The following is a 7,355-nucleotide window of genomic DNA, read 5'->3' as shown; positions in this document are numbered from 1 at the left end:
ACATTCATTTTATGTGGTTTGTATGTGATTTCGGTCTATAGTTTCAGTAATAAATTGACTTTTCCTGATTGTGCAGAAAGGGTTTTGGGTCTTTAGATGCGTGTTTATTCTGATGGATGGCAGTTTTACTTTGAGTTTCCTAACAGTACTAGCAATGAACTATGCCTTCATTAAGCTTTATGTTGAAGACTTGAAGTCAATAACTTGAATGGTAATTTTTTATAATTATGGAGCTTCATGAACAATTGCTTAACATGTATGTCCCCTGGTACGTAGTTTTAGTTTAGTGATGGATTTGATCTGTTATGATTAGATTATTCGATGATCTCAATGCATTAAGTAGTGAAACGCAAAATTCCAATGATGTGCTTTGGCTGCCAAAATCAATAAAGGTTATATCCCAATCAAGGTTATGCTCTCTTGTTAACAAAACAAATCACTATTAGCGTAATTTTACTTCACTTTTGTTAACAAAACACATCACTATTAGCATGATTTTACTTTGATTTTACTTCACTCTTGTTTACAAAAACACTTCACTCTTATTATGATTTTACTTCACTCTTGTTTACAAAACACATCACTCTTAGCTTGATTTTACTTCACTCTTGTTTACAAAGTACATCACTCTTAGCATGATTTTACTTCACTCTTGTTTACAAAACACATCACTCTTAATATGATTTTACTTCACTCTTGTTTACGAAACACATCACTCTTATTATGATTTTACTTCACTCTTGTTTACGAAACACATCACTCTTATTATTATTTTACTTCACTCTTGTTTACAAAATACATCACTCTTAGCATGATTTTACTTCACTGTTGTTTACAAAACACATCACTCTTAGTATGATCTTACTTCACTCTTGTTTACAAAACACACCACTCTTAGTATGATTTTACTTCACTCTTGTTTACAAAACACATCACTCTCTTATTGTGATTTTACTTCACTCTTATTTACAAAACACATCACTCTTATTCAGATTTTACTTCACTCTTGTTTACAAAACACATCACTCTTATTCTTATTTTACTTCACTCTTGTTTACAAAACACATCTCTCTTGGCATGATTTTACTTCAACATCACTCTTAGCATGATTTTACTTCACTCTTGTTTACAAAACACATCACTCTTAGCATGATTTTACTTCACTCTTGTTTACAAAACACATCACTCTTGCTTCAATTTTGAATGGTGACAACGGTTTTTTGTTACAACCTTAATTCAATATTATGGTTTCATAATCCTCAACAAAATCTAACAACAAATCAACATTCTGACCCCTTCTGCTATCTTATTTTCCTGAAAAATGACATACAAATATATGATGTGAGCATACACAAATATTCAAAACATGATTTAAACAACTATCACAATACGATAAGATTCACAATAACATTGATCTTCTAAAGAAAGCTACGCATCGCTCTTCAGTGTTGTTAACTTTTTCACTGCTGATTGGCTGCTATCTCGATCGAGTTCTTCTCGCGCTGCAGCCGCTGAATCATCGCCATCGCTTCTCCGCCGCCGTGGCAGAGGCTGCCCTCTCTCTCGCTCCATCTCCGCGAGAGCCACATCCGCTTTCCGCCGCTCCATCTTCACCAATTTCCTTAATGTCGACACCTCTGAATCGCAATTTCGCCTCCTCCAATACAGAGGCATGCTTTCCATTTGATTTTCGCATCAATGACCTTGGAAACCAGAGAGAAGACAAGGTTTTGAAGCCGAAGGAAGTCAGCAAAAAGAGGGCGAAAATCTCGGATGTTTCTTTGAAATTCCAAACGCAAAAAATCAAGCTTTTACAAAATTACCATAATACCCCCGCCTTGTTACTATGGAGTAAATTTGTGATTGAGGGAACTAATTTCTCCTTAAATTAGAAAATTACATGTTTTAATACTAGCCCTTGATTTTCTTGATCTTGTGGCTATGATTTGTTCTCTAGTTATTTGGTTAAGGAGTGTTTTCCATAGATCATGACCCTATATATATATATATATATATATATATATATATATATATATATATATATATATATATATATATATATATATATATATATAGGGTCCCTTTAAATACCCAACACCTCCTCAGTGTAGAACTAGAGACTAAATATTGACTATTAGATTTAAATTTTAATGGTTGAGATTAAAGATACTTTATCTTAATTCCCTCATTCATCCGGTTAATTAATTAGTTCAGCCAAGGGGTAGAGGAGTCATTTTGGTTGTTATTTTAGGGTAAATCAGATTCACCCAATCAACTTCCCTCTTCTCCCACCGCTCCATTCTCTCTAACTGGTCGACGATTCAGAGAAATCTGCCATCATTTGTCTTCTGCCATCAACGATTCAAAGAGTTCTGCCTCACGTCATTGTCTTCACCATCCAATTCACACAATGGTTGACACGAGGCAGTCGAAAATCAAAAGTATCGACCTGCTATTCTACACTCTTATTCATTATAAGCAAGAAACCGAATTAATTTCAGAATCATTTGGTTTTAGATGAGCGACAGTTGCGGTCTAAGGGCTTATCTCGTACTGGTAATTTCTGATTGCATACAATTCACTTCATCTTTAATAGGTTTTAATTCTTTTTTTTCTCCAATTTAGTTGGTCGGTAGTTAATTTCGAACCTTAAAACTGGATGTTCTCACAGGGAGAAACAAAGTACAAATTCTCAGTCGAATGAACTAGAAAATTCGGGTGAGTTAACCGCAGGTTTCGCTATGATTTTTGTGCTCCCTTTTTTTTTATTGATTTTAGTTTGCAAAAGTATTTGTTTTTTCTTCAATTTCCTACTGTTTAAGTTATCAATATGGGTCTTCTCCAGTTCTGCAAATTTTTTTGATGTAATCTTGTAGTATTCTTTAATTGGACGTTGTGATTTAACCATAAATATGATTATATGATGAAGTGATTAGATTATAGCATGAAGAAATATGTTTATATGATGAATAATGTATTTTGCTGCAACTGAACATTATGTTGTACCCAAAATATGATTAAATAATGAAGTATTTCTTCCATACTATGAAGCAATGTGGCTAAATGATGAAGTGATCATGTATATTTGTTCTTTTGTCAATTGTATTGGATTATGCCGGAAATGATGATCGATTGAGTTATACTATAAATGTAATTACCCGATGAATTGGTTACATCATATGATGAATGAATCTGATTATATGTTGGAGTGATTACATATTTTTAGTTGTTGGATTAGCTTTGGGTTTACCGATACAGGTATGAACTCTAGAGTTCATCAATACAGTCCATTTAACATAAAATTACATTCGATTTGTGGTGCGTTCTGTTTTTGTTATTTATTTTGTGTTTGTCCATATGAAAATGGTAATAGCCTCCCAGTTACCAATGTGTTTGACCTTAAATTTGATTGTATATTGAAGTGACTACATTGTACGATGAAGAAATGTGATTCAAGTATGAAGTGATTAGTTACTGTATTTGTGAATGTTATTGAATTTGTCTGGCCTCTGTTCTTTTTTTGGTACATTTAATATGAATTTTAGATATGTTAATTTGTTATTTAATTTTGCAACATAAAGTTGTAGTGATTTGCCATGGCTTCGGTTCTTTTTGGTTCAAATTTCGATTGTTTTTTAATTGTTTTCATTATAAAGTTGTAGTGATTGTTGTCTTTAGATTACAACATAGGATTATTCAGTTTTTATTGTTTTGGTTCTTATTTTTTGAAGTGCATGAAAACTATTCAAGAGATGAATGATTATAATATAAGATGAAGTACTTTAAGGGTATGATGAAGTTTTTACATTGTTATATGATGTGATTTAATTCAAATTTGGATTATTTTTTTGGAAATTTAAATTATATTATGAAGTTATTAAATAAAAAGATGAAGTAATAAGAGTATAAGATGAAATTATTGTTACATTATGAAGTTACTTTTTTGGAGGGATTAAATTAGAATATGAAGTTATTAGTATTATTTTTTGGGGAGGTTTAAATTTTGAATGTTTGATTAATATGGGTATTTTCAATTGTATTAAATCAGAAGTGTGATGCCAAGAAGCCTGTTGCGAGGAGGAATGTCAAGGCCAAGCGCGCAACCGCATATGAAGGGAAAAAACGGATGCGTTGTTTGCGAAAGTCAAAACAAGAAGATTAATTCATACACTATCCATTTTCATTGCATATTAACTCAATCAAATGAGATTTTATATATGTATTTGAAATCTTATTCGGTTCACACACTGATTATCTATTTGGTTCTACTAAACTTCAATTGGTTTGAACTGTTTATGTATTATGGTGAATCAAATTGCTAGTATTGTGGAACTAATTCTCAATTCGAGATTTCTTAGTGATCTTCAAGATATGAGTTTTGATTTTTTTTCGATGGTTCAAACCTGATTCGTTTTAAATGTATAAGGTGAATTGATCATAATATAAGATGAAGTAATTCCTAATAAGATGAAGAAATAATATCATAAGATGAAGTTATTTTATTATGGGTTGTTGAAATTTATTTCATTTTAACTGAAATGTTTCCACTTCTCGAGTGAATTCATTACATTAAAAGATGAAAACATTTGATTAAAAGATGAAGTTATATAACACAACAACCACTCCCCATAACCATCACGTTTTCTTTTTTAATGAGTTATATAATGCAATGATTTCTTTTTAAACTGAATAAATTTAACTTCGGATTCAACCTCTTGGTTTTCTGGTGTTAGAATTGAACCCAATGATCAATTGAAGACTCATGAATTGCGTGAAATTATAGGCGTGACTTGACAATGGAGATGTAATTGTAGATGTATGTTGATGATGGAGATGTGAATTAATAGAGATGAAACCCCAATCGTGAGCGATGGGTGTAGCAGACAATATCTGAATCTCGTTGATTGAACCCTCTACGTTTGCTGCTTCCTGCGAAAATTCAATTGTGGAGGATTGTTCAAGTCGTCCATTGGCGTCCCAGTTCTTGGCGTAGTGGTGGTTAAATATTCGATAGAACAAGATCAAGTTATAACAATTTCAAGAATGGGATAGGCTAGTGAAATATTTGGATGTAATTGATTTGTTGATTTAATTAAATCCAAGTTAGCAGCTTGATTGTGTAGCGATTTTTTCTCACATTTCCATTGCTTGAATTATGGAAACATAATAACCGCATGAATGAGAATTACAAAAGAATCCTCCAGACTCTAATTTCGGTATATTATAATAGAATTAGGTAATATTTAATTGAATTAATTAAGACCACAAGATTATAAGAATGGATGCATAAGATTTGTTCTCTAGTTCGGCATTTAAAATTGGTTCGACATTGAATACAATCCTATATATATATATATATATATATATATATATATATATATATATATATATATATATAGGGTAGTGATCTATGGCAAACACCCCTTAACCAAATAACTAGAGAACAAATCACAGCCACAAGATCAAGAAAATCAAGGGCTAGTATTAATACATGTAATTTTCTAATTTAAAAAGGAATTAGTTCCCTCAATCACAAATTTACTCCATAATAACAAGGCGGGGGTATTATGGTAATTTTGTAAAAGCTTGATACCAAAATCATGCCAAATTGATTTCATTGAAAAACAACCACGATTTCTTCTTCTCTCTTCTCCTCTTCTCTGTTCTGGAAAATTAAACCGCGTTCAAGCAATTGCCATCGCCGTAGCCGTCGCCGTAGCCGTCGGTATCCAGTCGCACAACGACGTCGCCGTATTAACGCACAATAGTATTCCTCGAGGACGAGATCGCTCGATTTCTGGCAGAATCAGACGGCCTTGACGACGGTGGAGGGAGCGGCGGCAGCTTCAGAGTAATCGGGATTGAGAGGGGCGCGAACGGTGGCGGCGGTGTCAATATCGTCGTCTGGATCGTAATTGGGGTTGAGGTTGCGATCTATGGCTTCGCGACCTTTCTCGAGACAGGGCTTGCACGCGATCTCGATCGTACACCATCCCAGCGCCACCGCCGCTATGGCTATCAAGGCCGTTGTCACTGCCCCCATCTCTCTCGCTAAAATATGCAATCTCGAAATCGGGATTTGCGTATTGCTCTTCGATTGAAATCTCTTCTCCAGCCCTCTCTGCCATTTTCTGATTTGTGTGAATTGCTTATGGTATTGGGATGGAGATTTTAAAGAGTAAAGAGTTGACAATCTACATGAGATAATGCTCGCCTTATCATCTCAGAAAGTCCTCAATGGCTCTAGACTATTGGGAGAATGTTGCAGAATCAAATTTGAACGATGAACAGTGCTTGAATGTATTATCTTTGTTATAACTACTTGCCTGTTCATCTGAAGTCATGTTTCCTATTCAGCTGGTTGTGGTTACGTTAACAGAAATGAAAGAAATTGGGGGAGAGAGAAACGAAGAAACAAAGGGGAGAAATCAATCTCTATTTCCAGAGAAAAACGAACAATTAGTTGCACAACTACTGAGATTTTTGTTTCCTTCTTCTTCCTCTCTATCAATCTGATGTAATGCATTATACGTAGTCACACACACACATATATACATATATATGTGTAACGCTGAGAGAACAAGAGCTCGATTGACACCTAAATAAATCGCCCTCTTTTGTTGGTAAAGCCCTGTAAAGCTCAATATATTTTGGGGAATATGTTATGTCATTATGATCCCAAACTGAATATCACAGAGAAGAGCATTGCGATTATATATATATCTCTAAATTATCTCATAATGTAGAGTTGACAATCTACAAGAGATAATTGCTTTTGGTATTGGGATGGAAATTTCACAACAGTGAAGTAATATCATGCTAAGAGTGATGTGTTTTGTAAATAAGAGTGAAGTAAAATCATGCTAAGAGTGATGTGTTTTGTAAACAAGAGTGAAGTAAAATCATGCTAAGAGTGATGTGTTTTATAAACAAGAGTGAAGTAAAATCATGCTAAGAGTGATGTGTTTTGTAAACAAGAGTGAAGTAAAATCATACTAAGAGTGATGTGTTTTATAAACAAGAGTGATGTGTTTTATAAACAAGAGTGAAGTAAAATCATGCTAAGAGTGATGCGTTTTGTAAACAAGAGTGAAGTAAAATCATGCTAAGAGTGATGTGTTTTGTAAACAAGAGTGAAGTAAAATCATGCTAAGAGTGATGTGTTTTGTAAACAAGAATGAAGTAAAATCATGCTAAGAGTGATGTGTTTTGTAAACAAGAGTGAAATAAAATCATGCTAAGAGTGATGTATTTTGTAAACAAGAATGAAGTAAAATCATGTTAAGAGTGATGTGTTTTGTAAACAAGAGTGAAAACAAGAGTGAAGTAAAATCATGTTAAGAGTGATGCGTTTT

Source organism: Salvia splendens, chromosome 19 (assembly GCF_004379255.2).
Source record: "Salvia splendens isolate huo1 chromosome 19, SspV2, whole genome shotgun sequence".
Lineage (NCBI taxonomy): Eukaryota > Viridiplantae > Streptophyta > Magnoliopsida > Lamiales > Lamiaceae > Salvia > Salvia splendens.
This window is presented reverse-complemented; position numbering follows the sequence as displayed.